The sequence below is a fragment of the Nannospalax galili genome, unplaced genomic scaffold, assembly GCF_000622305.1.
Source record: "Nannospalax galili isolate Female #2095 unplaced genomic scaffold, S.galili_v1.0 scaffold25, whole genome shotgun sequence".
Classification (NCBI taxonomy): domain Eukaryota; kingdom Metazoa; phylum Chordata; class Mammalia; order Rodentia; family Spalacidae; genus Nannospalax; species Nannospalax galili.
The window spans coordinates 6,848,841-6,875,456 of NW_008355642.1; the positions used below are offsets into that span (position 1 = coordinate 6,848,841).

A 26,616-nucleotide genomic window follows, 5' to 3' on the forward strand; every position below is an offset into this window, starting at 1 on the left:
ACATGAGAGGACATTTCATCCTGCAGGGAATTGCATTAAGTTCAAGAAATAAAAAACTCAGTAGGTTCAGGAAGTTCGTGAAACTGACTATATTCACTAGACTCCTCCATCCCCAAACATATGTAAGCCCTAAGGACTGCTGAGATATACTCTCAGACAAGCAGAGCTGCTTAGAAGAAGCAAATTATTAGTTTCTCAGAAGAGTCAGAGACTAGCTGAACTTCCTAGAAGAAGCAGAGACCAACTGAGATTCCTGAAAACAGCACCCTACAACCTATGAGCTGCCTGCAGACTGTGCAGTGTGCTTCAGGTTTTCTGCTTTCATGAGCTGTTATCCATGCTGGTGTAGGCATTTAGTGATTCAGCTGTCTTTGATTCATTTCTTCTTATGTATGTAACCATTCCCCCATATTCCTTTAGGTAATCCCAATAAAGTTAATTGTTTCATCAAGTTGGAATTTGTATCCTTACTTTGGTCTGAGATTGGTTTCCTAACTGGGGTGAGTAGTCGTTTGTTCATGCCTCTCCAAGAAGTGTGTCACACAACAAAAGATTAAATGGGGATCGGGGAGAGGATCAGATGGTGGGTGTGGTGGTTTGAATGAAAATGTCCCCCATAGGCTCCAAGTATTTGGACATTTTGTCCCCAGATGATGGTGCTGTTTTGGGAGGTTTTAGAAGGTGTGGCTATCCCAGAGGAAGCATGTCACTGGAGGTGGGCTCAGAGAATTCTTCAGTCTTGCCAGCTCTCTAGTTGCTCTCTTGCTTCCTGTGCCTGTGTGATGATGTGAGAGCTTATCTTCTGCTGTTCCTACTCCAGCCACCTCCAGCTACCGTGCCTCCATGTGATGACAGACTGTAATTCCCTTGGAACTGTAAGCTCAAATAAACTTTTCTTTTTATAAATTGCTTTGGTCAGTGTTTCTATCACAGCAACAGAAAAGTGACTAATACAGTGGGTATATTAAACCAAAACTAAGGAACTATGAAAATGCCTTGTGGAACCACAAGGTAATATGCTAACTTCAAAATGTAACTTGAAAAAGAGCTCTTACAGAAGTACCATGCGTGAATAGGCAATTTCAATCTCAGAAAATACAAATTATTAAATGAAAATCATAGTCCAAGGCATGGGATACTTCCATTCAAGTTACTGGACAGAGAATCTCCAGAGGTCTCCAAAACAATAGGCTATTGTCATTGCCCTTGTCTAGTCACTATAACAAAATAGTAAGAAGATCCTATTGCAGAAGACACCTCAAATTTCAACTGCAGGACAAAGAGAAATCAACTTCAAATTGAGCAGGAAAATCCTTTGGCTGCTGGCTACCAATCATAGTGTCAGAAGATGCTATATAGGCTGCTGTGGAAAAAAGAACATCAATAGTCTTACTGAAGATTTCATGCTACAATGCTGACATGCCAGGAAAGATGTGTCCATTGATGCAACTATGGCATGAATATTTTATGATAACTAACTGTTTTCTGATTGAATTTGAGGCTTCCACAGGAGGGAATTTCATGTCTGGTACTGTAATCCTGTCAGAGACCATGGCTGGGGAGATCATATTCCCTAGGGGAGAACCTATTATTGTTATTTTCATAAGTGATCATGTGTAGTAAAGGCTTTTATAAAATGGACAGAATCTGGATTAATGGCTTTTAAACTTATAACCACAAAACCATAAATTCAATGAACTGTGTGCTCATGACCTGGGCAGCTGACCTTGATTGCTTGGAACTTCAGTTTGGTGCTTCACCTAGAGAAAATGAATGAATGTGAGTACGCTAAAGAATCAACATACCCAAGCACTGAAATGAAGATTGTGAATTGCTTGATCTTGTGTGTATGAGATGTTTTAGGTCTAAGGATGAAAGGGAAAGATTGTCTGATAAGATAACAATGGATCCAAGTTTATATCTCCTCAAAATTAAGGCTAGAGGAATAGTTTTGATAAAATGATGGGTGAGGCCTATCTAAACAGCACAGTTCTAGGAGATATCTGGGGAAACTGGTACCCTCCAAGTTCCGGTTCACTCTTATAACTAAAGAGTCAGGCCATTTTATTCAGGTAATTATAATGTGGCATGGTAAATCCACAGACATGGTGTCAAGTTGTCTTATATATAATTATGTTTATACCCATAAAACTGTGTTGCTCTTTTACTTTGTCAGAGAAACTTCTTTATCCAGTGGAAATCAGTTAATAGAGAGATATGTAGCTGGTCAAAATGCAGAGAATAAGAGACTTAATACTCAGCCGTAAACAGGATGCCCATGTTAACCTTCCCTTTCTGCAAAGGCTCAGAGAACATCTTAGAAGTGGAGGCAGAAACAATGTAAGAACCAGAGGATGTTGGGATTATCTACACAAGACCTAAACAATATCAGGCCCATCACAATCCCAGAACAGATGCGATAGTTTATCTCTAGGCTCCACCCCTTAATAAGGCGATATTAGAAGTAGGTAGTTGCTGGCCACTATTAGGTTACCCATGCTAAAATGAATGGCACCACATCCATACACATAGGAGCAGCTCTAACTGGAATTTATGGGTTATACTAAAAACTGACAAGAAGTTGTGAGGGTGGGTTTTGATGGAACATAGGAGGAGTTGGGGAGAGAAAATGGGAAACCACTTCTAATATATTTGAAGGGAAATAAACGTAGTTACGAAGCTGTTACAATGATCCTTAGAGATGTTGAATATTGACTAATGAATTTGATAAGAAAAGAAAAGTCAGTTTTATACAGAATTTGAAAATATTGAATGATCACATCCCAAAAAAATCAACATGGAGATAGATGAAAACAAGAGGCCTTTTGTTTTGAAGATAATCTATCCTCAACCACAGATAATTAAAAGTAAACACAATTATAAAATATAAAACAAGTTTAACAACTACACAAATCTATTTTACTCATAGCTACTTTCATGCCTTAAAAATCTACTGTTATTTATAGATATCTCTGTATTACTAATGCCTTAAGCACATCCTTAGCCTGCCCGTTAGGCAATCTAGAATTGCTGGTAAGTATATGTAACAGGAAACCTCATAGTACAAAATATATAAAAGTCATTTTACAAACATCTCTTTTGATCAAACAATACTATGATGATGACTGTATGAATGTTAAGTAAAGTACAGACTTATTATCAAAGACCTTTGACTGAGGACAGGTCATTTTAATTCCTTTGACTCAGTTTCCTCATGTATAGAACAGGGAAGATAAAATAGTCTCCCCATAAGGAAGATGTAAATTATGCATATGTGCCTTGCATAACATATCTATTTTCTATTAGTTTATTTTCCTGAAGCTGTAATAAAATACACTGGCAAGAGTAGCTTAAGGGAGAAATGGTCTATTCTGGGCTCACAGTTTAAGAAGCAGTTTGTCACAGCAGGGAAGTCAAGGAAACTGGAATTTGAAGTAGCTGGCAATGTCACATCCACAATCAGGAAGCAAAGAGTTATGAATGCTTGCTGCTGTTCAGTTCCCAAACTCCATTTATGTAATACAAGATCTAATGCCCAGGGAATGGCCCTGCCCACAATTAAGTTAGGTATTCTCACATCAGTTAAAATAATCAAGATAATCCCTCACAATTTCAGAAGCTAACCTTTTTAAAAAATATTTTATTTTTATTTTATGTTATGAATGCATTGCCTGTATAGATGTAAGTGTATACCTGTGTTTTGCAATACCTGTGGAGGTCAGAAGAGGGAAAGGGATGTCCTGGAACTGGAGTTATGAACAGTTTTTAGCTGCCATGTGGGTGCTTGAAATTGAACTCAGGTCTTCTGCAAGAGCAACCAATGCTCTTAACCACTGAGCTGTCTCTCCAGCCCCCTCATAGGCAAATCTTAATGTAGATAATCTCACACAGGTGTGCCAGGAGGTCTATCTTCCAGGTGACTCTAGATTCTGCCAAATTAACAATTCACATTAGCCAATGCATATAGTTACACTAAAAAATAATTTCAAACCTTCATGAGACCACTAAAATATTGCAAAAACTTTAACATATTAGTTCTAATTAATTTTATAGCAGGAACAAATTGTTGTCAGAAAGGCCAATAAGTATGCACTAGTATTTGTGAATCCGACATAACTGCAGGAACCAGGACAAGGGTAAGGAAACAGTGAGGTAAAGGAAAAGAAATAACCAGAAGCTAACCTTTTTAAAAAATATTTTATTTTTATTTTATGTTATGAATGCATTGCCTGTATAGATGTAAGTGTATACCTGTGTTTTGCAATACCTGTGGAGGTCAGAAGAGGGAAAGGGATGTCCTGGAACTGGAGTTATGAACAGTTTTTAGCTGCCATGTGGGTGCTTGAAATTGAACTCAGGTCTTCTGCAAGAGCAACCAATGCTCTTAACCACTGAGCTGTCTCTCCAGCCCCCTCATAGGCAAATCTTAATGTAGATAATCTCACACAGGTGTGCCAGGAGGTCTATCTTCCAGGTGACTCTAGATTCTGCCAAATTAACAATTCACATTAGCCATTGCATATAGTTACACTAAAAAATAATTTCAAACCGTCATGAGACCACTAAAATATTGCAAAAACTTTAATATATTAGTTCTAATTAATTTTATAGCAGGAACAAATTGTTGTCAGAAAGGCCAATAAGTATGCACTAGTATTTGTGAATCCGAAAGGGGTGGGGCTCTGTAGAGTATTCTGTAAGTTTTCATCAAAGTCAAAGTTTGGAGAAATTGTACACCTAAATATGCACACATGCAACAGGGTTTCAGCATGACCAGTGGGAAAACTAAAGATACACATATATCTCCATATCTGAACTTGAGAGCATTGCTTCCACATTTCCATGAGTAATTTATGAGACTCTTTCACTAAGAGGGATAAATGTATTATTAGGTCTACTGTGAATAAGACTCATAGCTCACAAATACACCATTTCTTCCTTTAAAAATATGTCACTGTCAAAGTTCCTCATCTTATCTTGGGATCTGTGGCATGTTGCATAATACCTTAAAGTGTGAAAAATACTTCATGTATAGTTTTATGATAATTCAGTAATTCAAATACTGGTGATCTCTCAAGCAACCATATCTGGTTAGGAGCTCTGCTTAGTTTTCATTAACTTAAATAAAGATTAGAAGATATCATTTATTGATTCATTATTCATCTATCCACTTGTTCCACTTATTTTTTGTATTTATGAGGGAAGAGTAACACAATGATTTTTTCCCAAACCTATCTCCTAAGAATATATCAGACTAATTCTATAAACTGGTGCTTATGAGAAGTCCTTAAGGAAACAACAATAAAGATCATTAGTTTCCCATTCTGCCTATTAAGTGTTAATAGAAAGTGGCCAGAAGTGTATGGCTAATCTTTATCTTCCTCAGCTTCAACTACAGTCTCCTTTGAACCTAATCTCCTGGTTTTACTGATTGGTACATTAAAAAAATTAATGTTAATTACTAAGACTGCTTAGATAACAATTTTTGGAGCACCTTGCAACATTATTAATATCCACTCCAAAGCCTCACATAAAGTTGAACTAACACTAAATGTTTTCTTCACATGTAAAGTATGGTTAACAATCACTACTTTGCTTTGCTCACTTCAGATTCCCTGCCACACAAATCTAAAGATTAAATGAATAAAATATCTATAAAAATATTTATGTACTATAATGTAAAGCGTCATTGTATAATTAATGACAGTGATTCTAAGTTTCTATTTAACAATGTATTAACTTTATTGACATTTATAAATGCATGTTCATCAATGTTTTTATTACAAACTAGAACTTATATGAAAACATATGTATTTCATGTGGTTATGTGGATGGAATGCATATGTTCAAAGTGACATTTTTACCCTACAATTACCACAGGGAAAATCTTATAACATATATAACTTACTATGCCAGGACACTTCATATATATTTTAAAGAATAAAATTTAGTTATTAAAAGGCTTAGAAAATGGATTTCTAGTTTTAATATCCTAATCTCCCATAAACATGTTAGTGGCCTATAAAACAGTGCTATATCATGAAGCAATTTTTATGTCATTTGATATATATATAAAGATAAAAAAATCATCTAATTGGATAAGGATGGTATATGTAACATATTCATTCATATTCATTCATATTATCTGGGATTTTTTTCAGTCATTCCTTTATTCAACAATTATCAAATATCAATTATATATAATACTAGATGATGAGGCAATTTCAATGTATTGTCACATTTCATAGCTTGACAATAAATATATTTGCATATTTTTTGTGTGCTAACTTAGTGTATTAGCAACTTTTCTATTGCTGTGATAGAACTCCATGACTAAGGCAACTTGTAGAAGAAAGAGTTTATTTGCCCTTACTGTTTCTGAAGGAGAGTACGTAACGGCAGGCACTCATGACTGCAGCAGGTGACTGGAGCAGAAAGTTGAAAGCTCACATTTCAAAGGACAAACAAGAATCAGATAAAGCAACTGAAACTGGTATAAGGCTAAGAACTCTCAAATCCCATGCCCAGTCATGTCCTTGAACCAACAAGGCCCTACCACCTAAAGGTTCTGTGACCTTCCCAAGTATTTGAGGCTATGTGGGACATTTCTTCTTCAAGCTATCACATTCGAGTTCCTGGCTCCAACAGGCTCATATCAATACCATAATGCAAAATATATTTAACCCAACTTTTAAAGTCCCCTTAGTCCTTAACAGTCGCAACACTGTTCAAAATCCAAAGTCTCAAATCTCTTCTGAGACTTAAGGAAATCTCTTAACTTTAACCCCCTGTAAAATTAAAGAGAAAAATTATATACTTCCAACATAAAATGTAATCAAATATGCATTCCCATTCCTAAGGGAAACTATATGGGCCTAGTGGAGAAATACTAGACCAAAACAAGACCTGAAAAAAGCAGGGCAAATACCAAATCCTTATAGCTCCAAGTCTAATGTCTGAGACTTGATTTATCAACGGCTTAGATGGGTTTTCCCCTCTAGCATTGCCTGAAACATGCATATTGCTCTTGGGCAGGTTCCATTCTCTGCATGCAGGTTACCTTGACAGATGTCTCAGAGCTCTGGCATCTCCAACATTTGGTGTTTCTACTACAACCTAGGCTTCACCTTCACAGCTTCACACAGTGGTGTATTAGGGCCAGTTGGACTATCAGGGAGTTTTTTTGTTTTTTTTTTTTAAGGTCTCCCGTGCTCCACAGTACCTGGCCTCAATGGCTCTTTGAAACCATGGAGGAAGATTCAACACCTCCCTCACTGTTTCATGACTCTAAAGCAGTACCTCATAGAGGACACTGCCAAGTTCAGCTCACAGCTTTGAATGGACTTTGGCCCCCTTGGATCAGATTTACAGTTGCTTTTGTATGCTGTGGTTCTTTTAGGAGCAGAAAATCCCGTAGGCTTACTATTTTTGTAACTTACATGCTTAGCTGCTTGGTATCTTTCCCTGAGGACATGCTGTCTACTCTTCCAGAGCAGATCTTCAGGCCTCTCCTTAGTGGAGCTAATCTTCCGATAAATTACTGTCTGTCTTTCAGGGCACAAGTTGTCTGCAAAGATAAGCTTCCTAGTACTCTTTCTCTCTACAAACAGTACATTTTGTTTTTTTTCTTTTTGCTCCACTTGCTCTTTTTCATTGTGCATCTGCATAAAGTTTATCAGTAATAACAAAGCTAGAGATTCAATGTTAGACTGTCTTGAAGTTTCCTCTGCCAAATAAAATAGTCCATTACTTTTTAGTTCAACCTTAGGCAAGTTCTTAGCCTTCCCTCAGCCAGCAGCCAGATTCTTGCTAAAATATCCTAGTTACTGTTTAAATCCTTATTTCCCCTTGGAAGAAATCTTGTTTGCTGCATATTTTCTTCCAGGCTTCTGCTGGAGTGGCCCATTAAGCCCTGTTTACAGTATTCATCCACTTTTCTAGTTCATACTTCTGAAGTCTTCTACATTTCTAAAAAAAATAAATTAATTAAATGGCAACAACAAACACAGCATGGCCAGGTTCTTCGCGGCAACAGCCCACTCTGTTACTAACTTCTGTATTAGCTACCCTTCTGTTGCTGTGATAAAACATCATAATCAAGGCAACATACAGAAGGAAGTGTTTACTTGGAATTACTGTTCTAGAAGGAGAGTCTACAATGGCAGGGGAAGCATGGAGGCAGCAGGTACCTGGAGCTAAAAGCTGAAAGCACCCATCTCCAAGGGCAGACAAGAAACTGAGAAGGCAACTGGAAGTGGGATGAGGTTATGAACTCTCAACTCCACTCCTAGTGATGTGCTTCTTCCAGCAAGTCCACATCTCCTAAAAGTTCCAGGTCCTTTCCCAAACAGTACCACCACCAACTAGAGACAACATACCAAGTGTTCAAATAAGTGAGCTTATGTGGAACATTTCTTATTTAAGCCACCACACTTAGCAATACATTGAGATTCTTGACTGGTGAGAGGAGGAAAGTAGAGAAAGGCAGGATGTGAGACAAAGATCAAATCATAAAGATGTGAAGATGGGGACTCACTGAAGTATTTTATATAATATAATGATATAACAAGATTTGCATTTGAGAAAGAACATAGTGTAATCTATTTTTCTCTGAAAATCTGTCTGATAACAGGTTACAGTCATTAAGAAATGAAGATATGGTCATATATACTGAAAACATTGCTTTGATTGGTGTGAAGCCAAATGAATAGGGCACACTTATTTTTTTAAGTGAATATTGGCAGCTAAACACAAATCATTCTGATTGAAGAATGATTGAAAATACTTTGAGCCATGTGTATATCACAGAACATTGCCATAGGTTAGGTATAAGGAGAAATATGGAGAGGGTAGACTTGGAGAAAGTACCCTGGGGTAAGGTCTCCATGTGGTCACAAGATGAGATCATGATTTAGTTTATCAAGAATAGACTCAATTTATGTCAGTTGCCCTAGCGTAACCATTATTTTCATTCTAAAAAAAAATCCAGTTTTGATTCTTAATTTCATGTGCATTGTATCAAAAGAAGAATGATCTCTGCAGCGATGCCCTTCTTAGGACACCTTTGGATTTACCATGAAAATTAAAACAAGAAAAAAAATGAGAAAAAAAAAACATACGAATATTCTACTAATGATCATCCTCATGGAAATCACTGTGAAAAGAGTGATCATTATGATCCTAGCGTCTGACCTATAAAGAGCAAATGGAAGCATTCCTCTAAATTTCCTTCATGCCAGAAAACATAAATTTCAAGCAAAACATAAAATAGTTGTAACCAACTGTTTCTCAAGTCTATGTCTGACTAGTTTCCAGTTCTTATCCTGAAAACTGGAGCACAGCTACCTTAAGGAAACTTCTGGAAGACATTACAGTTACTGAATGGAGATAAATGGTCAAATTTATACCATTTCAATAGTGTTAAGTAACCAAGAGAATCAAGTTGATCGATACCTTTAAAACTCCAGACCATAGACCAAAGTGAGACATCCACATAGTGGCAATATTGTTTTCTAGTTATCTATTGGGCAGACTATTAAGCACTAAACAGTGGCCGAAATTAAAATCATGGTTTAATTTTTAAATAAGCAGACGCCTAGTCAGTGTAATGGTCTACTTTATGTCACAGAAAACTTAAAATTACAACGAATTCTGTAAGATGCCAATACTAATAAAATAACAAAATCATTGTACTACAAAGAACCCATATTAAGAAATGTATGGGAAGGCATACAATAATCTTCTACCAAAACTAAGGAGAATGAAACAATTCCCATGAGCATAGTTTGAAAATGCATTAAAATCACAACATTATAATTTATGCTAATATTTCATACTGGGAATTGTTTTGCAGTCAAATGTTTTAGTTTTTTAATTAGTGTACATAGTAGGATTCATGATGGCATTTTCTTTCCGTTGTTTCTCCTCCCTCCTTTTTTCTCCCCTGCTACCCATATGTACCCTCCTACTACAAATAGTCCCCTTTCTGCTTTCATGCCACATGTGTTCTCTTAACCCCCTTCCTCAAAATCTCAAAGAATCAAGAAAGCAAATAAACCAATTAAAAGATAGGCTAAAGATCTGAACAGAGAGTTCTCAAAAGAAAAAATAAAGATGGTTAAGAAGCATCTTAAAAAGTATTCAGCATCATTAGTAATTGGGGAAATGCAAATTAAAACCACTTTAAGGCTTCATCTTACCCCAGTTAGAGTGGGTAAGATCAAGAGAACAAATGATACCAAATTCTGGAGAGGATACTGGGAAATGGGAATGCTCATCCACTGCTGGTGGGATTGCAAACTTGTGCAACCCCTATGGAAAGCAGTATGGAGAACTCTTAAAAAGCTACAAATGAACCTACCATTTGACCGTTATACCTCTCCTTGGCATAATACCCAAAGGACTCATCCTATTGCAGAGACACTTGTACATCCATGTTTGTTGCTGCTCTTTTCACAATAGCTGAGAGATGGAAGCAACCTAAGTGTCTCTCAGCTGATAAGTGGATAATGAAAATGTGGTACATTTATATGATGAAGTTCTACTAAGCAGTAAAGAAAGATGAAATCATGAAATTCACAGGTAAATGGATGGTTACCTTCCTACTTTCAAGACTAACAAAAGCATAGGTACACATACATGCACGCATGCAAACACAAAGCTAGTGTGGTGGTTTGGATGAGGCATAGGAACCAAGAATCTGAATGATTAGTCCCAGACAGTGGTGCTATTTGCAGAGGTTTAGGAAGTATGGCCTTGATGAAGGAAGCTTGTCACTGGGGTCGGGGTTTGAAACTGCAGAGCCCTGTCAGTTTCTAGTTTCTTTCTCTGCCTCCTGTCAGTTCTTGAAGATGTGAGTCCTCAGCTTTTTATTCCAGTCACCTCTTCCACCATGCCTCCTCATCAAGATGTTCTCTTATCCCTCTGGAACCTTAAACCAAATAAACTCTTCCTTCTTTAATTTGTCTTCGTCATGGTGTTTTACTACAGCAATAGAAAAATAACTAATAGAGGTAGAATCTGAATATGAGAAAGAAAAAAATATTTGTCTTTCTCATATAGGACATCTCACTTAATATAATAATTTCCAGACCTGTCCAATTTCCTGCAGATTTTATGATTTCATTTTTCTTTGTTGTTTAATAAAATTTTTTATAGTGTATCAGAATTTCATTCATTAGATGCTGAACATCTAGCCTGATTTAATTTCATTGCTATTAATAGTGAGTAGAGCAGCAATAAGCATGGACATTTAAGTATTTCTATGGTAGAATATAGAATTTGTTTGACATATGCCCAAGAGTGGTATAGCTGGGTCAAATGGTAGTTCTACGATTATTATTATCATTATTTATTGTATTTGCATTTGTGTAGCTTCACATGTGTATATGGTTACTTACACATGCAAGCTCACTTTTAGAGGCCAGAAGTCAACTTCAATTGTTGCTCCTCAGGACAGCCATCTACCTTCTTTTGTTGAGACAAGATTTCTCACTGGGACCTGGTGCTCGATGATAAAGATATGCTGGCTGGTTAGTGTACCTCAAGGACCCTCCTGTGTGCACCTCCCAAGCCCTGGGATTAAAAGCATGTGCCACAACAGTGATTTTTTGTTTGTTTGCATTTGTTTGTTTGTTTGGTTTTGGTTTTGAGGCAGAGTCTCCCCATAGACCCAGCTGGCCTGGAACTTAATAAGGAGACCAGGCTGGCCTTGATCTCATCTGACTGCATCTGCCTCCCAAGTGCTTGGAATAAGGTGTGGGCTACCACGCCCAGCATGCAACACTGGCTTTTTAAAAACATTTCTGGGGATCAAATTTGGGTTCTCATACTTGCACAGCAAAGTATTTTATGGATTGAGGTATCTCATTAGCCCTGTATTTTTAATTTCTTGAGATACGTCAATAGTGATTTCCAAAGTGTGTGGCCAATAATTTAATATAAAAATATAAGCTTTCAGGAGCTAGAGAGATGGCTCAGTGTTTAAGAACACTGGCTGCTCTTGCATAGGACCTGGCTTTGAGGCCCAGCAACCACATGGCAGCTAACAACCATCCATAACTCTAGTTCCAGGGAATCTGAAGCCCTCTTCTGACCTCCATGGGCATGATATGACATGGGTGCACTTACACCATGCAGGCAATACACTCATTCACATAAAATAAAAATACATTAAAAGTATATGAGCTTTCATCTCAGATGCAAATCTCCCACCCAAGTACTAACCAGGCCTAACCCTGCTTAGCTTCCTAGATCAGGCTGTTCAGGGTGGTATGGCCATAGACTCAAGATGCAAATCTCAATGGATTCTAATAGGAAACTAACTCTTAAAGATTAATACTCCTTTATATAATAATGTAGAAACAAAATCATGACAAAATTATAAGATACAATCAAATCATATTCAATAAAACCAAACTATGGATAACAGATATGCAAAACTATGACAAATCTACACAAAAAGAAATTTTAACTCTGTCCTAACTAAAGAGTGATTTCAAAGAGCAAACTAGTCACTGGCCGAGAGACCTTGAGAGATGAAAACCTTCCATTAGTTTTGAGGACAAATTAGATCGTTACCAAATTGGTCGCTTACAGACTGTGGTTATTGTTTTCTCTCTCTCCTTTTTACTTCTCTAGTGGTTAAAATGGCTTATCTTTGCTGCATGGCAAAATGAAACTATATATTATAAAGATCTTTCAACTATCCAGATGAAGATATCAATTAGAATTATGAATACAGAAAAAATCTGTGATCACAAGTATTGATTTTGCTTGTTAATGAAAATAACTCAGTCATTAATAGTGAAAAATACCTGTTTGGAAAAATGATTTGTTTGGATCTGAGACTTCAGTGTAATTTCTTTACGTTTTAAACTTTTATTTTTTATAATTTTATTTTTTGTGTATGAGTGTTTTGCTTACATGTATGGAAGTGTACCATGTGCGTGCAATGCCCACAGAGACCAGAAGAGGACTACTGATTCCCTGGAACTGGAGTTATTGACAGTTGCTCATTGCCGTGTGGGTGCGGGCAACTGAACCAGAGTCCTCTGCAAGAGCAGCCGGTGCTCTTAACCCCTAAGTCACCTCTCCAGCACCCTAATTTCTTTATTTTTTGTTACATTCATGTATTTATTTATTTACTTTTTTATTTAGTTTGTTGTCACATACCATAGCACATGTGTAGAGGTCAAAGGACAAATTCCGGAGTCCTTTCCTTGTGCTCAAACTCAGGTTGTCATGTTTAGTGGCAAGTGCCTTTACCTGGTGAGCTATCTCACCAAGCCTATGTTAATTCTGAATATGATTATGCATCCCCTAAGTGCTTCTTAAAGACACATCAAATTGTGCCAGCTAATATGATCAGAATTAGTAAATTGTGTTTTTAAAGAACATTTGGGCTATGAACTATTCCTAGAAACTAAAGCACAAATCAGTCACTGTTTTATAAATTAATCTTTAATATTTAGAAACTGAAGTTTTATTTTTAAGTGTACTATATATGTCAAGTCCAGTACTCTCTAATTTGAAAAGATGTCTCTGTTAAATAATATGTCATGATGAAATAATTATATACTATTACTAAATATTTCTCAGTCAAATTTTATATATAAATGTGAGGAAAATGGTCTTCATTACTATGCTTTCAAAAATAAAATGCCACAAACTTGTTTAATCAAAATTATGAATTTCAACACATTTTTAGAAAATAAATACAATGAAATTCACTTTGAAAGCTACACGGCTAAATTTTCTTTTTCCTTTTTTAGTTTAACTGATACATAAAATATACAAGTTCTACATATTAATAGAATATCGTTATTTTTAAATAATTGCCTAATATTTAAGTCAGACTAAATGCATCTGTCTTTTCAGATTAGTTTCCTATTATGTGTTAAAACAGCATCAGAAATAACATTCTTCATGATGACTTTTGAGTCATATCCTGCCTGGACATATTAACCAAGATACATTGTGTTAAGCAAGCATTAAGTGAGGAGATTCTTGTACATATAACTTTCCATGTGTATCACGTAGTCTAAGCCTCAAAAGGATGATTCATTTGAAAACCAAAAGGAAATTTGAGACTTGTACATCATCCTGTTTGTTCCTCCCCATTTTATGGGAGGGTCCAATGAGATAAAATCACTTTTCTCAATGTTCCAATATCAGAATATAGGATAGAGTGAACTGAGATCTCCTGTATCTTAAACCCCCAATTTCATTATTTCAATATATAGACAGGGTTAAATTTAGAACTACTAAGAAAAAAAAAATGTCCTAATTGATAAAGTCCCAGGATTACTATAGATGTATCTTTTATCTTCAAATTAGTAAAATTAGTATTTTTTGAACTGGAGTCCTGAGTGAAATTTTTTGAAAATTAAGTTTGTTTTGAGATGAGCCTTCATTATACAATCCAGCCTGGCCCTGAACTTGCTTTCCTCCTGTCTCAGTCTTCTAGGTACTCAGACATACATCACTATGCCCACCTAGGGCAGCGCTTTTATATGACAATGTGTGTCTGTATGTGTGTATGTGTATCTTTTTTTTTGTCTTTCTGAGACAGGGTCTCCCTGTAGCCCCAGCTGTCCTGGAACTCACTATGTAGACCAGGCTGGCCTTGAACTCAGAGATCTGCCTGCAAGGCGTGTGCCACCACACCCGGCCCCATGTATGTGTATTTTAATCTTTGTATTTCAACTAAAATTAAATAAGTGAGCAAATTTTGAATATATTAAATGACTATTTCATAATTGAGTACTGTCATGTGGTTTAAGTAACTACTTTTGCATATTTTAATGATTGTATTGATACCAAGTAGTATCGTATTTAAACACATGCATATAAACATATATAAATGATGCTTTCCTGTCAGATGAGGGTCAAAAGACACCATGGCACATTGCAGTGAAAATAATAAAATATGACTCTTACAGTCTTTCTTCCAACTCTTGTACAATGTTACTTGACCTTGGGAGGAAAGAGGTGTGATACAGGTGTCCAATTTGTGGCTGAACAGTCGACAAAGGCTTATTTTCTGCACTTTGACTGCTTGTGAGTTTCTGAGTTAACCATCGTCCACTGTACAAAGATGCATCTGTGATGAGGTCTGAGAAATACACTAATCTATGGGTATGGAGAGATGAATTTAGAGTACTCTTTGATATTATGTCCGTTTAGCAAAGTAGCAGTTGGTTTACCTGAGGCCTATGAGTTCCCCAGCCATAGGTTCTTGGCCAGATTCACAGTGTCAGGCATGTATTTCCTCCTTCATAGTGGGCCTTAAATCCAAACAGAAAGCAGTTGGTTGCCATATAACATTAAAGCCACTATTGTACCCATGGGAATTTCTTGCAAGGCTGGTCATTAGTTACTATATCTCCCAGGGTCGACAGCTGAGTAAGACTATGCATGACTTTTCTCCCTAGCAGTCCCTATAGCATCTTTTGGCACTTTGAAATCTTGCCCACAGGGAGGAAGCTTTCTGATCTGTACCAACTTGATTTCTCCATGTCCTGTGACCAAAGTGTATGATGTCTTCAGCACTATAATTTTACTATCTAGTTCACATGGGCAACCAAGAGCAAAGGCGTTAGTCTGTATTGTTTTGAAGTCTCTGAGACACTCTTAGCCAACAACTCAAGGGGGCCATCACCCAACTCCTAGCACTGGGCATTTTAGTTGGTAAAATACATCTTCTAGGAGAAGCATTATGCCCTGTTTAGGATAACTCTAACTTAACTCATATATTTAGTTTATATAACTTACAAAAGAGTGGGTTTCTATATGACTTTCAAGCATCCTTAGTGTTAGTTATGCTTCTTCCCCTTAAGACTCAGGGAAAATTGGAGAAGAGTGGGCTGAAAGATTATAAAATCCAGAGGAGAAGGAGGACTGAGGTATATTTTACATATTACAGGACTGCTGTGCTCAAGAAATCACAGAAGTTGAGTTTATTTATATAAGACCCACACGAGGTCAAGACAGTCAACATTCTAGCATGGATGAGGGAAGAGTTCAAGTGCCCCCACCAACTATCTGAGGAACTGCTGACAACTGATGGCTCTGGAGAAAGGAGAGTCAGTTTCCTTTAAGAGTATACCCCTGGTATGTGAACCAATGGACTGCTGGATACCCATGTGAATACAGGCAACACAAACTGGACTCAGTGTGTTATTATAATGGGGGGACATGAAGTAGGGAAGGGGTGTGGCGATGAATCTGGGAGGATTAAAGGGGGATGAATATGTGGTGAATATGACCTAAATTCACTATATGAACATATGAAATGCCCTAAGAAGTAATAAAAATATTATATCAAAAGAGGAAAATTGTGTGTAAATTGAAGCACTTCATAACACATAGTAAACTGGCTACATGTATTTCAAAAGAACCTGAACTTAAGGACCAGGACATAGTCATGTTTTTGAGAGAGTTGTCTCCCATATTTGAGGTTAATCTGGAACTTTCTATGTAGTAAAAGATGACCTTGAACTTTCATTCCCCTGCCTGCAACTTCTAAGTGTTGGGATTATAGAAATGGAGCATCAAGCCCAGTTTTATTGCATGCTAGGTATAGGAACCACAGTTTTATGCATGTTAAGGAAGCTTTCCACAAGCTGAGCTATGACACCAGCCCCATAGTCATCTTTATTTTATAATATTTTATTTATTATTTTTATTTTATGTGTATGAGTGTATTGCCTGCATGTATGTGAGTGCACCCGTGTCATGCGATGCTGCGGAGGTCAGAAGAGGGCTTCTGGATTCCCCTGGAACTGGAGTTAAGGACGGCCCATAGCCACCATGTGGGTTCTGGGAATCGAACTTGGGTCCTCTGCAAGAGCAGTCAGTGTGCTCTTAACCACTGAGCCATCTCTCTAGCCCCCATAGTCACCTTTTAAACAGCACTTGGGAAAAGGAGGCAGGCATATCACTGTGAGTTCTAAGTCAGCACAGTAGACATAGCAAATTCCACATGGAGTCCCTGTCTCAAAAAGACCAAAAAAAAGTGACAAAGAGAGAGAGAGAGAGAGAGAGAGAGAGAGAGAGAGAGAAAGAGAGAGAGAAAGAAAGAGAGAGAGAGAGAGAAAGAAAGAAAGAAAGAAAGAAAGAAAGAAAGAAAGAAAGAGAAAGAAAACTTAAATAACATGATATTTTAGTGTATCAGTTGTATGGTCTTATACTTCATTTGTAAATCTATTTATATATAAATTTACAGTTGTAAGGATCACTGTAAAACATGCTTGGTACTTGGTTTATAATTTTGTAAAAATAAAGGATACAATAAACACAAATTAGACCAAAATAGAAGCTTAATTCACAGGAAAATTTCTTCTTCTAAAGGCCTAATTTGCCAGCTGATTCGTTTTACAAAGGGGATAGCACAATGTTAAAGGTTGATATTAATGGTCAAAGGCTTAAGGCAACAAGGGAACATCCCACCCTGGAATAAGTTAAACTGGAAGTTAGATTGTCTGTAATATTAATACCATGACAAATGAAGATAAAGAAGAAAATATCTGTATGATATAAGCCTTTGCTTCTCTAAGACGTGCTCTATAATCTCTTCATATAACTCTTCTGTGACCAGAGTATGGTTTTCTTTTCAGATCTAAGCTTCAGTTCTTGTATTGTACCTGTTTAATGCCTCATTCTACTTGGACAGCTTATCAACAACTCTGGCATCTTAGAATGCCAGAAACTAAATTATTTTCTTCTCAAGTATTTGATCTCTTTAGAATTAAAAAAAAAAAAAACCTTTATCGATAGTGCAGTCACTTTCCTTGTCACTCTGATGTGATATTTCGTAAATCCAACTCCTTTTTTCTCTAAAATGCCTTCTGCATTCCCCCCCCCTCTTATTTGTTCTCATTGTTACTGTCCTAGTTTATACCTTTATCTTCTTAAATATGGAATACTTTTTAAATGAGTTACTTAAGGTACTATGCACTAAGTTGTAAGTATTGTCCTGGTTAGTAAAACCACAAACTCTGGAAACTTCCTGTAGTTTTATGTATGCATTAGTTATTTTTCTGTTGTGGTGATAACTACCATGACCAAAGGCAAGTTTTTGATAAAAGGCTTTATTTTGGTTTAAGGTTCCGGATGTGGAGTTTTAAATGGCAGGGGATGCATAGCAGCAGTTGGCCAGAGCAGAAAATTGAGAGATTACATCTCTATCTACATACAGGAAGCAGAGAGACCAAACTGGTCATAGGAAAAAGATATGAACTCTCAACTCTGGTTCCCAGTGATACACTTCCTCCAGCAAGGCAGCACCTCCTAACTCTCCCCAAACAGTGTACACATTGGGGACCAAGTTTTCAAATACCTGAGCCTATGCAGAGTATTTCTCATCTAAACCACCACAACCTCTGTTTTGTCTTATAAACTAATCTACTCTTTGGTTAGTTTCACTATGCAGATACTGCAGATGATAATAGTAGCTTTATTATAAGGTAGCTTTTAAAGTTAAAAGAATTATTGGAAAAAAGAATTATTGGGACTGGAAAGATATCTTAGCTGTAAAGAACACTTGCTCCTCTGCAGAGGAACTTGGTTTTATTCAGGCAGCTAGGGTCTCTCTGTAAGTCCAGTTCCAAGGAATCTAATGCCTTCTTCTGGCCTCTGGAGACACCTGCATGCAGATGGTGCATGGAACACACATATACACATAAATAAAAATAGACAAGTACTTTTTTAAAATAACTTGGGGATGTAGTTCAGTTAGTAGAGTGCTGGCGTAGCACACAAAAATCCCTGACTTCAATCCGTAGTACCACAAAATCTGGTGCAGTGACACATACCTCAAATCCCAGCACTTACAAAGTAGACTCATGAAAATCAGAAGTTCCAGGTAATCTTTTGTTCTGTAGCAAGTTGAAGATCAACCTGCACTACATGAGACCCTGTCTCAAATTTTGAAAGAATTAAATGTATCAAAATAATTAATAGTGGTGTTAGAGAGATTGCTCAACAGTTAAAAGCATTCACTGCTCTTGCAGAGGACCCAGGTTCAGGTCCCAGCACTCACATGGTCACTCTTAGCCACCTGTAATTCCATTTCAAGGAAACTGATCCACTCTTCTGGCCTCCATGGGAACTGTGTGCATGTGGTACACATACATACATGTAGGCAAAGCACTCATACAAATCAAATTAAAATATCTATTTTAAAATGCATAGAAAGTAATGAATAAATGCTATGCCTCCTTTCTTGTCTCCCTCAAAGCACTATTTGCATAGTGTCTTCTCTTAGGGTATGAACAAGCCTATGCACACCATGCTTTACCAACATGAATGAATTTTTCTTTCTGTCTTTCATTTCCTGATCTGTCTTCAACATCATGACGAAAAGGAATTATGAATGCAAGGGAAGAGTTTATAGAAAATAATGGCAGAAATAAAGTTCTGTGGTAAGGTCCCATAGTAGGTAATAAAACTAGAAAAGACCAAAAAGTACATTTAGGAATCAAGAACATTTTAGTTCAAATTTTAAACTTAATATCCTTGGCTGTGTGACCTTGAACAAGTGACTTACTTTGTCTCTACTTCTTCATGTATTAACTGAGAAACATAGTAGAGTTGTTATGAGAGAATCTCTGTAAAATCATGGAGAAAGATAAGATGTGAATTTCATGACAATAGGCATGTTTGTTTGTGTTGTTCATTGCTATATCCCTACAAAGAATAGTATCTGGGACATAGCTGACAATCAGCATGAATAGGGATTCATGAATAGTGTTTGTCCACACTCACTACACAATGGTAGCTGTTAGTAGTAGCAGTCCCCTTCCTGCCTCTGCACCTGTGGTGTTTGTGTTAATTCTTCAAATTCAAGTGTAACCAGGGAATTCTCATTAGTGCTTCAAAGCAGAGGATGGTGATTCACACTGTCAAGCCAATAAAGAATCTAATCAAAACAAAGAGACAGCTATACAGTTACTGTCAATAATTCCTTAATTGCATTTTCAGTCTGCTTCCAACAAGTGTTTTCTCTCTGACTATAGCAAGTCAATATTAAAATCAGGTCTGAAGAAATGTCACTGTGGACACTGTGAAGAATTCAAGACAAGTATTTCTTTGTGGCCGAGGTTGCAAGGCTGTGGAATACAGAGCCTTACCACAAGGCTGAATTATGTCATGGGCTAGTAGTCTGGAAGCTTGATAAATTACTTAACACTACTTCTTTGGGTCTCAGTTTTCCTGTCTCACAGGCAGAAAGAACAAGTTGCATCAGCATTTCCAGAGTGCTTTTTGTATAAATGCAATTTACTGTTAAGCTTTCAAACTTGGAAATTTTCTTTGGCCAAGACTCCCTATCCATCTCCCATCTTGGGCTCACCCTGAGTTCGACAGGAAAGCATGGTAGAATGTAGTGCTCTTCAATTATTTCAGCAACAAGGGAGAATTTTATTTTTCCTCCACAGTCTCTCAAACTAAAAGAAATCTAGATCAACAACATTTATGATTTCCAACACATTTTCCCCATTTCTATTCATCAAAGACATATAAAGCTGCCAATCAGTTTCCCATCAGCATGAGATAGCCAGTAATATCAAAATGACTTGAAATAATTTCAGGCAAAAGCAAAGAAACTTGACATTTTCGTCAGGTTGTGTAATTTATCACAAGTAAATGAATGCTCTCTGTTAGGCTCCTTTCAAATATTGAAAATGACTCATAGATTCTTATTATTATCTTTTCAGATCCCCTCAGGGAAAGGGTGTGGGCAGGCTGGGAGTCACTGATGTACTCAAAGAATACTGCATTCTAATAAATGACACAGATTCTCAGAGACTGGGTTTTGGCTTGCTGTTAAAGAGGAATAACAATGCCTCACATACTACCCCATAGCTATCAGTTTTAGAACATTCTAGGTGTATTATATACACTATGTGTTTTATATACTCAATGCTGTCTTAACTTGATAGCCACTTAAGGAAACAGTCATTATCTCAGTTTGACAAATAAGGAAATTGAGGTATAAGAGACTGCCCAAGATTAGACCACTTGTAAGTGGTAGAGCTCTGATATAAACACGGGTTTATTTGAGTCCATAACCATATTCTGAACATTATTTCATAATCTCATACCTCATAGAGGATTGCTAAGCATGAGACAAATGAAGGTAAGGAAGTTTACAACCAATATGCTGTAAACGGCTGACTGAAATATTTATTTGGATGAAAAATGTACTTTACAAAACGTTTTACACTTTAGACACAAAATACGTTATAGGAAGATCATTGTTATAGTCACTGGTTTCATCTTAACGAAATGTTCTCTTAAAACTGCTCATTCAAATTATACTTGTATCCTTTCACTCACATTTTCAAACTGGAAGTTTATGGGTTTTTTTAAAAAATGAAAAACATACATAATCAGAGTCCAATATTTGGTGAGTCACAAGCTGATCTCATTCTTCTCTTTGGTAGCACAGTCATTTCAGCAAAATGATATTGTAATACAAGATGACAAAATACATTTAGGCAAAAGTGTGATGTTAGAAATTCAGAAGTAGACAAAATTGCCTAATTAGCTATGTGATCAATCATTTGACACAAAATGTAATTGCTTTTATTAACTGTAAAATGAATAAATATTTAATAAGCATACATATTTAATAAAAATTCAAACGCTCAAGAAGTGTAACATAGCGTATTTACCTCCTGCCTCACACTGTCAGACCTGCTTTGACAGATGTGGATCACCACTTGTACTTTATGAAGAAGTCACAATATTAAAATATTATTTTAAAAATAATTTCTGATAGACTGATGTCAAATAACAAGCTTTTTAAAAAAAATACCTTTCCAATTAATAGTTTACCTCATAAGCTATCACTACTGATATGAGTAGTAGAAAAATGCTTGGAATGTTTATTTTCAGATATCTAGGCTAGGATATTAGTCTTAGTGACTCTGCTAAAGTAGTGATAACTTGTAGGGAAAGGATCTAAGGACTTATCTTCTACCACGAAGAACAACAAAATCTCAAATAATTTGAAAAATGCTGAGTAGCCGACTTCAAAGCACCAGAGAACAGTCGCTTCCATTTTTCAGCCAATTGTGCAAGAGCAAAAGGAAAATGGATTTTCTTCAGTAAATACTGAAAAATAGGTTAATATAAAATCTTCATGACCAGAGACACATTTCCTATTTCTTATAGGAGGCAAAGGGAAGAATACTTGCCAGGAGGAAAAGCAAATCTCTCAAAGTAAACATGTAAGCCATGACTTAGGGGAACACTTGGCCTAATTTGTGAACCTTCCCTAAAGAACATGTTAAGGCTACAAGTTCAGTCATAACATTTTCCAGGAACGAAAAACTTCATTAAATGCATTATGTGAAGTAGCTGAGGCTCCTCTTTTCTAAGCAACAGAAAAGTTATTTCCAGCTGTGTTCCCTGTTTTTTCAAATCAGCTGAAGTACCTAGACAAGATCCATGTGACCTAAGGCTTCCTAGAAAGCTGGGTGGAATTAATGGCACAGATATGATTGCTAGACTAGAGCCAAGTTACACAGTCCACATGCAGATATTGTCTTCCCGAGAAGTAATTATTAAACAGTTTTTGTGCTAGATATTGTGAGAAAACACAAACCACAAAAGGCACAGAGGTTAAAAGTCTTGATTTCAAAAAGCTTACTAAACAGTTGGTAAGGGAAGACAGGGGCACAAGAAAACAACTAGAATACAGTGAGTTTTATAACAGAACAAAATGATGGGTTATAAAGAACATTATGAACATTTTAATTCAATGAATTTCAACAAACTAGCTAGCATTTAACATGTTATAAATAAAAGTTGATGTCCGTTATCTCAAAAGCAAGCAATGTATCAACAAATGATTAACATCCTTTTTCAAAGAAACAGATTAATTCCCAGAAGGCCAAGTCTAGTTTTAATTCATGAATGATGACTTTTGTCTGTTAAAAACTGTTCTAAGAGATATAGCAGCTACAAATTGTGTCTCTTTAGTCCATTTGGCATAAGTTTGGTGAATCTTTTCAGATCCTGACATTGTTGCAATGGAGCAGTTTTTCTAGTGTGCCCCAAATTATTTGCCAGGCCCCTTTTCCTTAAATAATGCTGAGTGACACAACAGAGTCAGTGGTTAGGAATTTTACCTCAACATATTGAGTTAATTTAAAAAGAGGTGAATACCTGATTTGTCTCAGAAATAATGAGGTCTCTGAAATTTAGTAAAAGATTTAAAGTTGAAGAGTGACCCCTAAACTCTAACTGTAACAGATGCCATGCAAGGAAAAGCTGACGTGGTATTTGTATTATTTAATAGCATCAGTCTCAATGAGACTGCAGTAACTGATTTCAATTTAAAACCACTTTTTAAAATATTTATATTTTTTAATCCCAGCACTTGGGAGGCAGGGGCTGGCGCATCTCTGTGAGTTCAAGCCCAGCCTGGTCTACATAGTGAGGTCCAGGACAGCTGAGGCTACAGGGAGATCCTGTCTCAAAAAGACCAAAACAAAATTTATATTTCATTATTTTTATTTTATGTTTATTAGTGTTCTGCCTACACATATATAAGTGCACCCATGCATGTAATGCCCACAGAGCAAGAAGACATCAGATCTCCTGGAAATGGAATTACAAGTGGTTGTTGGCTGCCATGTGTGTGTTGGGAACCAAACTGGAGTGTTCTGCAAGACAGCAACTAGTGCTCTTAACCACTGAACCATCTCTCCAGCTGATTTTGTTTGTTTGTTTGTTTGTTTGTTTGTTTGTTGTGAAACAGGGTCTCACTATGCAGTCCTGGCTAGCTTGGAACTTGCTCTGTAGACGAGGATGGTGTGAAACTCAAAGAGATTTACCTGCCTCTGCCTCCTAAGTGTGGAAATTAAATGCATGTGTCACCACAACCAGCTTTAAAACTAACTTCTTATGAAAATAAAGCTTCATGTTTATACTATATGTTTTTCATTATGAGTGTTATTATCTAAGTTATTAACAGCTTACTGCATCATCAGATAGGTTGTCCAAGAAGATGAATGATTTGAAATATATGCATAAATATGAGAACTCTACTAAAGAAACTGAAGTTAAATGAAAAGAAATATTTAAAGTCAAGACTATTCAGATATTAGGAGTATTAATACATTTAGAAAAAAAAAGCAAGATTTATACCCTATATCTCCAAAGCAAAGGACTAAATATAATCAGTAGAAATCTCAGAGGCATTGATTTAAGTTTATTAAAGTAAGTCTTTATTAATATAAGCTGGTCAAAAGAACAGATTTTGGCTCAAAAGGGAATGAGTAGCTCATTGTTGTTGGAGGCAATTAGCTATCAATTTACAATCATAGCAAATGATACCAAAAAAAGAATTCACACATAGGAAACATGCAAGCAAATACAGTATGTGAATAAATGTAGAAGATACTTGGCATTTAAAATCAATACACTATACCTACGTTATCTACAACCATTTTCTGAATAACTGTGATTGTTTATCTACATTGACAACTTCAGTGGATTTAGAATCACCATGGGCACACACCTCTGGGTTTATCTATAAGGACTTTTCCATAAAGTTTAACTGAGAATGGAAGACCTATGCTGAATGCAGGGAGCACCATTCCATGGTCCTAGAATAAATAAAACAACAAAGAACCAGCGAGCATCACTATTCTTTTCTGCTTCCTGACTATGAACACAATGTGATCAGTTGTCTGATACTCCTACTAATATGCCTTCTGCACCATGATAGAATGTATGTCTTATTAAATCATATGCCAAAATAAACTCTTTTCCCTTTTTTACTTTCTTTCTTTTCTTTGAGACAGTGTCTCCCTGTAGGACCAGCTGACCTAGAATTTACTATGTAGACCAGGCTGGCCTGGAACTCATAGTGATCTACCTGCCTCTGCCTCCTGAGTGCTGGGATTAAAGGCATGTGCCACCACACCTGGCTAAACTCTTCCCTTTGTAAGTTGATTTTGTCAGGTACTTTGTCACAGTAATAAGAAACGTAAAATAACAACCATCTCAGACATTTCCAAATGGGATCATAAATCTTATGTGTACCTGGTTTACAATGGAACAGATAAAGGACCTAGAAATGAACTGAAAAAGCTATGGCCACCTAAATTTTGACAAAGGTGGCAAAAATATGCAAAAGAAAAAGACACCTTAGTCACCAAATGGTGCTAGAAAAATTGGATATCTACTTGCAGAAGAATGACTTTAGATTCATATCCTTCACTCTGTATAAAAATCTACTGAAAATGGAACCAAGACCAGGATTTAAAGGCTGAAACTGCTAGAAGAAAACATAGATAATTCTCTTCAAGTTACTGATCTAGGTACAAACTTTGAACAAAACTACAATAGTACAGGAACTATCTTCAAAAATCAAGAGATGGAACCATGTGAAAGTGAAAGTTTCTAAACAACAACGTAAATGATCATCAAAGCAAACAGCCCAGAAAATGGGAAAAATTGTTTGCCAGCTGTACTGCAGACAGGAAGTCGTATCTAGAATTTCTAAAGAACTGCAAGAATTAAACACCCCCACACACAAAACTCTACTTAACAAAATGTCAATAACTATATTTTGCCAGTAAATTTTTTAAATGTGTATTATCAATAGTCGTCAGGATAATGCAATTTAGAACTACTTTGATATACTACCTCTCTCCAGAAAAAATACCTGTCATGAAGAAATGTGACAAAACAAAATTTAGAGAGGGTGTAGGGAAAGGGAACCCTTATTTACTGCTGCTGAGAGTGAAAGTAAGTATAGCCACTATAGGAAAGAGTGTGGAGGTTCCTCAAAAATTGAAAACAAAGGGAGCTCTTAAAAGAAATAATGAAAATGACTTAGAAATACTTAAGAAAATGTTTATCATCTTTAGACATCAGGGAAATGCAAATTAAAATCAGTTTATAATTCATTTTACCTAACTCAGAATGGCAAAGATGCAGAAACAAACAAAGACCAGTGCTGACAAAGAATATGGGGAAAAGGGGAACTTCCTGTGAGTATAAATTGGTGAGCCAGTATGGGAAATCAGCATGTAGATACTTCAAAAAGCTAGAAATTACTCTGACACATGATCCAGTCATACCACTCTTGGGCACATACTAAAAAAATCCTCTATATCTTTCTACAGATATTTGCTCATCCATGTTCATTACTGAACATTTCATAACAGCCAGGAAATGTAATCAACCTAGATGTCTAGCAACTGATGAATGGAAAATGAAAATATGGTACATTTACACAATGGAATGTTATTCAGCTATCAATAAAAATGAAATCATGGAATTTAGAGGTAAACAGATGGAACTGGAAGTAACCCAGACTCAGAAAGACAAATGTCATGTATTCTCAGTCGTAGCTGGATCCTAGCTTTGAATTCTTAGATATATATGTTTTGGTTGGAAAATCCAGAGAAGTCAGGAAATAAATGATTAGGGGAGGGAAGATATAATGCAGTGAAATAAATGGGGTAAGGGATAATTGAGGTGGGGAATGTGAGGGCAAGGAAGATGAGGGAGTGTGGGGAGGGTTAACTAACACTAAAGGGCTTTTCAAAAAGCCATATGGATACACCACTATAGATGCTTCTTAAAGTATAT

General features: G+C 36.5%; 1 protein-coding gene and 1 non-coding gene across 2 annotated transcripts in view; one reads left to right on the plus strand and one right to left on the minus strand.

The window, feature by feature from the left end:
- Il1rapl2 (interleukin 1 receptor accessory protein like 2) overlaps positions 1 to 26,616 on the minus strand; it is a 1,274,770-nt gene that overhangs the window by 447,905 nt on the left and 800,249 nt on the right. The window lies entirely within an intron of this gene.
- On the plus strand, positions 9,037 to 9,108 carry LOC115067664. The gene has a single exon (XR_003847035.1). It is a non-coding gene; the product is annotated as a small nucleolar RNA SNORD58 (small nucleolar RNA).